The sequence below is a fragment of the Phoenix dactylifera genome, chromosome 16, assembly GCF_009389715.1.
Source record: "Phoenix dactylifera cultivar Barhee BC4 chromosome 16, palm_55x_up_171113_PBpolish2nd_filt_p, whole genome shotgun sequence".
NCBI classification, from domain to species: Eukaryota; Viridiplantae; Streptophyta; class Magnoliopsida; order Arecales; family Arecaceae; genus Phoenix; species Phoenix dactylifera.
The window spans coordinates 8,742,591-8,749,551 of NC_052407.1; the positions used below are offsets into that span (position 1 = coordinate 8,742,591).

Sequence of the window (6,961 nt, forward strand, 5' to 3'; positions counted from 1 at the left end):
GGCCTCCTCTTGACACCCTTGGGCGATAAACACCAAGGTGTCAAGTTCATGGATATGCTGCAAAGAAAGTAACAAAGATGGTCGTGAGTTGAAAAGCACGTAAGTTCACTAATAACTTTAAGGAAATTAAGAAGAGAACTTACCCGGGCGGTGTTGCGGTAAGTACCGTCAACAACTTCCTCCAATGGCAGGTTCCGGAACTCGGCCCGGTCTGCAGGAAGCATCGCACGCCGAAATACAGCGCGTGCGACCTCGGCGTCATGGATGGCTGAGCTCCCCTCGAGAATAGGGGAGTCCGGCTCGGCCGACTCCTCTCGGAAGGCCCAGGAAAAGCCCGGCACACCCGAGCCCGAGGTCCCGGAACCACTCGCTTCAGGGCCTCGGGTCGGCTCGGGCCCCGGGCGCCGTAGCTGGACCACGGACGGCCCCTCCCGCTGGGCGATGGGAGCAGGACAAAGGGGGGCCGCTGGGCCCGCGTCGCTGGCGGCCCGCGTCCGCCTCGGGTCGGCTGTGGAGGCTCCCGCCTCGGGGCCACTCGTCCCGGCCGATGTGGAAGCACCGGCCGACCTTGCCTTCTTCCGAGGCTGGGGAATAGCTCCCCCGGCCTCGGCCTCTCGCCTCTTCAGGCGGGAGAAGAGGGACACGTTGCTGGTCGGCATATGAGGGATATCTGAAATCAAAAATTTTCCAAGTGTTAGACCAATGTAAGCGAAAAGAAAAGGCAGACAAGAAGGTAATGCAACTGCTCTTACCCTCGGGGCGCGCCGAGCTCAGACCCACGCTCACCAGGGCGTCCTCCCGTAGGAGCTCGGTCAGGTCGTACCTCTTTCCGAGAGCCCGCAGAGAGTCTAGGACCCTCAGCTCCCTCCCCGAGGGCTCGGATAGCTTGTTGAGGGTCTTCAACCGAGGGTGACCCCACCTCGGGTTGAACCCCCACGGCGCCTCGGACGCGAGGAAGAAAAACTTTCCCTTCCACTCATGAATAGAGGAAGGGGCCCCATGAAAGAGTGACATACCGCCCCGAAAGGCGAAGTATAGCCACTCTGCGTCCGCCGGGTTCTTCTTTAATAAGAAACACCGACGGAAGACGCTCACGGTGGTCGAGATCCCATGCCCGAGACACAGGGAGAGGAACCCGACGATAGTTCTCCACGAGTTCGGAGCAAGCTGTGCTGGGACGAGTTGGTACTCGGCCAGCAAGTTGTTCACGAACTCGTGAACAGGGAACCGAAGGCCAGCCCAGAGGGTCTCGCGGTGAACCGCAATCCGACTTGGGGGCGGCCGCGTCACCCTATCTTCCGGCCCCGCAGTTTCGAGGCGAAACCCGGGCTGGAAGAAAAACCGGGAGCGGATTAACTCCAACTCCTCCCCCGACAGACTTGATCCCACCTCCTCAGGACCGAGACCCATTTTACAGAAGAATGAAACTAGATTGAAAACTGAGGAGGGAAAAGGAAGAGGAACCCTAGCAGTTACAGGGTAGGAACCTACGGGACATCGCCGGAAATCGCTCCGGGCACCGACGGCAAGATTTGGTCAGGGGGTAGAGCAAGGTGGGAGACGGCGAAAATGGAAAATGCAAAGCAACCAAATGGAACTCTTAGGGCAGACTCGTGGGGTTTATATAGACCCCCCTGACGGCCCCGATCGACAGGGTCGGTTTCCATCCCCCGACTGGATTGCGCCACGTGTCGACCTCGGAGGCCGAGGCACCGCATTCACTCCGGATCAATAAATCGGGTACGAAATCGAAACGCCGTCCCATCGGATCTCGGGGCCTCATCATGGGTCCGCAGGATCAAATCGCCTCGGAGAACGAGCGGACATCACCCTCGCTCCCCTCATTTAATAAGGCTCTGGGACACGTGGAGCCCCGATATAGCCTCCACCTCACTAGATCTATGATCCACTAACACGAGACCGGAAACGTCCGACCTCAGGTCATGCCGCGTGTCCGTTTTGAAGCGCGAAACGGCATGCTCATTAATGAGCGGGGAGCCTCGACCACAAGATCGAGGCGCCGCCTCGTCGAGCTCGAGGACCCTCATCATGGGTCCGCCGCACGAAGTGATCTCGGAGATCCGAGAGGCGCCACCCCCGCTACAGCTGCTTCGGAAAACGTAAGGATACAAGCCCCATCATTAGTTCGCTGAATAAAGCAACCTCGAAGCGCCCAAGGGCGCGGGTCCCGTCATAAAGGCGCCGAGAAGCGCAAGGGCGCGGACGAGATTCTCCCCCAACTTTAACGATAGTTTTTACTTCCCACGTCCGAGCCTGCAGACCGCTCGAACTCGGAAGTCGGGGGTAGTGTTGGGGGAATAAGATTTTTCCCCCAGTGACACAAATGCCCCTAAGAAGTCGCACAATCGCCGACCTCGGAACGTCCGACCTCAAGACATCCGACCTCGGAACGTCCAACCTCAAGACATCCGACCTCGGAACCTCCGACCTGGGGAAACCCTGACGCTCAAGGTCTACCCTTGTCAGCCACCTACTACGGCCATACCCCTCTGAGGTCCGGCCGAGGACCATACTCTGCCGCTCCCCCGGCATTTATTGCGCATGGCCACTGTAAACCTCCAGTTCACTCAACAATTAATGAGGATCTCCGGTTCACTCCACAATTAATGAGGATCTCCGGCTTACTCCACAATTAATGCGCGTGGCTCCTGTCATCTACGGACTCTCAGCTCTCCACGGCAAGTTAGCCCAGTAGAGTCCAATCGACCATGATAAGTCTCTGATCTCGGCCTTACCTCCGACACCAGTGCAATAATTCGCCTGGTAGCGTGCTAGTTCGGGTCGTACGACGCCCTCACCGCCGACATCAGCGCAACGATTCGCCTGATCGTGCGCCGACCTGAACCACATGCCGAGCCGTACTATGGCCTCGCCCCGTTACATCACAGGTAAACCGACCCCCACCTATAAAAGGGAACCTTGGCTTCTCAGGAAGGGGGTTTTTTGGTGGGGAAATTCCGTGCTCTACAAACACTATTTATCTCCTCTTTACACACTTTGCCCCCCTTCTGACTTGAGCGTCGGAGGGCCGGCGCCGGAAAACCCGGCCACCGGTTCGTGTGCAGGCACCCAGACGGAGGACGCCGCCCGCCGACGGATCGCCGCTCCCTTGCGAGGACCTCCCGCTCCCTCTCTCCGACCGAAGATCGCCCCCGGGTCCAATTTCCAGCAACAGGATCCAATGGCTTTATCAGGTTAAAATGGATAAAAACATGAACAAAATTCTTTCAACTAATATTTTTAAGGTGCAAGTGAAAGATGATGCACTTATGGTGGTCACTCATCCTCGGGCCATAGGAGGGTGAATGGTCTACTTTGAGGATTCACAACATCAATGGCCAAACGGAACTAGCACGAGAATATCCTTCTAAACTTTTGGATTGTTTGAGGTAGAGGGGTTAACTTTTGGAGGGTCTAATCCATGGCATCGGTTTTTGGGATGATTTGGACTTTATGTGAAGAATAAAATTGCCTTGCCAATTCTTGATGTGCTTATTAGAGAGTGGAGGGGGCCGAATCATAGTTGGAGTGAATAATTTTTTCCTTTTGTGGGATTATTCTATTCAATCAATTTGGTACAACAAAAGTCTCATGGACCAAACCAAGGGTGTAACAGACGCCACATGCCTACAAGATGAACAACACAGACATGCAAGACTATCTAAACAACAAATTTAATTATTTTATAATAAATTTTAAATCAATAACAAGATAAGCTCAATCCTCAAAAATTAACATCATAAAAATTCCATAAGTCATCATCATCAACAAATAACCCAAGATAGTATGAGTCCCAAAGTTCCAAAATATTACTAATATTTATTCTAGATGAAAGACTCTAAATCAAAGCAAAATAAATAAGAAAACCAAATAACACAAATGACCAAGATAGCTAAGATCTACTAAATACTCCAAGCAACCTAGAGCGGTCCTTCAAGTCCCACAACCAACCATAGAACAGAATCTGAAAATAGGAAGAAAAGAATGCCAGGAAGAAACAAAACACTTCAGAGTGGGTCAAAGCACGTCAACAAATTCTAAATCAAATACAATTTATAACTTATCATTAACCAAGTAAAATTTTATTTTTTATTTAATTTTAGAAATAATATTTTTTTTCTTTTCAAAAGTATACTTTACACAAACTCACACTAAATCCAATATTTGGCTATCGCTACGTAACCCAATAGCATTGATCGAACAATGGATAATAGATAACAGTTAACAGATAACAGATGCCTAATAACTCCTATTCTAATTACCAGTGGTGCAACGTCCAAACTAGTTTCTTAGTTTACAAGTTGAGAGAACTAATGTATAATTTCCATTGGCACAGATAGCTATGCTGAAAATATGAATATAAAAATATTTTCACAAGTTGCCCAACAAATTTTTGGAATAAGCAGTGTGATCAAAATAATTCCTTTTCAAGAACATAAAAATGTATATATTATTCTTATTTTTATTTGAAATACAAAATATAAAATGCTTGACCATTTAATATCCAAGAGCAAAACAAAAGGTCAAAAAATATTTTACCAAATAATATAAACTATAATTTTCTAAAAACCCTTAGAAAATATGCTATGAAGTATTAAGTTGATTACCTCCTCTTGTTTCAAGACCCTACGTCAGTTAGAAGAGCCAGCTTCAACTATTCAAATTTAATTAATTTTATTATTAACATCTTAAAAATCCAACAAAATAGAAAATTCCAAAGAGCCCAACTAGGGCAAGATTAGGCGAAATAACCTAACTCGGGGTACAACAAGCATGTGGATTCAGGCTCAAATATGGGTAGATCAAGGATAGTCTAGCAAAGTGGCGAAGCCTGATAGCCGACGATCAGGGTAATGTCATATGTTCAAACACTAGGCTGGGCACAAGTAGCTCAATAGAGATCGAGGATAACCAAATCTAAATGTATCCATCAAGAACTAGGATGGAGGCCGGCACATTGCCGGCGGCCAAGGGTCATGACCCATTTACCGAGGACAATATGAGTTGCAAGAGAGAAAGGGAGAGAGAACGAAAGAAAAAGAAAGGAGAAGAAGAGGTGAAAAGAAGAAAGAAGAAGAAGAACCGCAACATGCTGGCTAGGATGGTGATCATCAACAACAGGAGGATGGACGATAGCGGGCCAACATGATGGCGGCCGACGATCGGGCAGGAAACAATGAAGAAAGCACAAAAGAGGTTGGTAAAATAGGAGAGGTTGATTTCAAGCTCCAGCCCACTCGCATGTGGCTGGGGCTCCAACGATAACCCTGCATTGACATAGGCAACCGGCTGAGAACTCCACTGACAATAGCCAGCAATAGGGATGGCCAAAAAAAGAAAGAATAGCCTGATAATCAAACCTGAAAGCGGGGTTAAAATGGGGATGTTTGTATTAAGATTATTCTGGTGAAATCTCAGTCGACGATGAGGGCTTTATACAAGAATAAAAAAGGAAAAGAGGTTAGGAGGACTTACCTAATGTTCCGGCGAGGGCACGACTGTGATCTTCGACTAGCACAATAAATGGATTTTGAGAGGAGAAGGGGGATATTAGGAATGATTTCTGGTGGTGGTTCGGTGATGGGGAAGAACTGGGTTTGGGGTCTCATAAATTGAGTGGAGGCTAGGGTTTCCTCACCTCTGGTAAAGTCTAAGGAGGTGGAGGATTCTTCCTCCTTCATCTGTGTTTCAGTAAGGCTCTACCCTATTTTTATTTTTATTTTTATTTTTTTTTGCTAAAGAAAAGGGGTAGAGGGGAGGAAGGGACAAGCCCACCCCCGCGTAGCAGCCCCCACTGGGCCCCCGCCCCGTCAGGAGAATATTCGATGCGGGCAGAAATGGCCGTGCTTTAGGCACCCCGACCGGTTTTACTCATGTCTTCCCCACCCATGAACCCGGCTCAGCGACCCCTCTGGGCTCTAGCTCGAGTCCCAAGTGTGAGTACGTTACACCTGGCACCACCCCGGCTACTAGCGATCCAAGAGCGGCCTATATCTCATGTCCAAGCAGTGGCCGAAGCCACATTTTAATCGTCGCCGCAGCGACTCGAACTTGGGACCATGAGGTTAGAATCCCCGCCCAGTACTACTAGGCTACCACCTTGGTGGCCTCTACCCTATTTGGAAAGGTAAAGCAGGCCTTTAGGCCTTGCTTGGCAATAGGGCCAGGTTAAAAAGTTGGCCCTCATAAGAAGTATCAGAGTAAGTCCATTTTTCAAACTTATCCTAATAAGATTTCTTCTTGGCTACTTTTGGGATGTTTCGTGGCTATTTACACCACATCCAAACTAATATCTATGACTTAAGGACCAGTCCACAGTAGATCTAAAAAGGTCATTCAGTATGTATCAAGCACTAGCAAGTATGTGAAAGAAAAATTTGGGCAAACCGAATCGAAGATTTTAAAAAGATATCAACTTTCAAGTACCCAGGTGCAAACTGAACATTATGGGACGAAGCACTTGGCTAATTAGTTGAAGTTCTTGGCCACCAAGTCAAGTTGCTTCCTACCAAGTATCAAACTAGGTCGAAACACTAAGGTTTCATGTCGAAATTCCAAAGTTTCAGGCCCAAACACTATAATTTCTAGCCATAATACCAAGGTTTTTGAGCGATATACCAAGTAGGTTTCATGCCGAAACATCAATATTTCTAGATGAAATACCAAGTTTTCAGGCCAAAACTCCAATGAATCAGGTCAAAACACCGAGATATACATACCGAGAATTTTGACCGATACACCAAGAAGGTTGCAGACCGACATATCAAGGTTTTTGGGTAAAATACCAAGCTTCAAGCCGAAATACCAAGTAAACTGGCTAAAACAATATGGTTTCTTGCTAAATATTATGGTTTGTAGTTGAAATATCAATATTTTTGATTGAAACACCAAGGATTCTGACTGAAATACCAAGGAGAGTGCATGCTGAAATGCCAAGAAT

The 6,961-nt window shown here is 48.2% G+C and overlaps 1 long non-coding RNA gene across 1 annotated transcript; it reads right to left on the reverse strand.

Annotated features, from left to right (window-relative positions):
* Positions 1-3,733: 3,733 nt before the first annotated feature.
* LOC120104109 lies at positions 3,734-5,668 on the reverse strand. The gene is made up of 2 exons (XR_005506590.1): positions 5,497-5,668; positions 3,734-3,985 (listed from the first exon to the last, which is right to left on the reverse strand). It is a non-coding gene; the product is annotated as an uncharacterized LOC120104109 (long non-coding RNA).
* Positions 5,669-6,961: the final 1,293 nt, after the last annotated feature.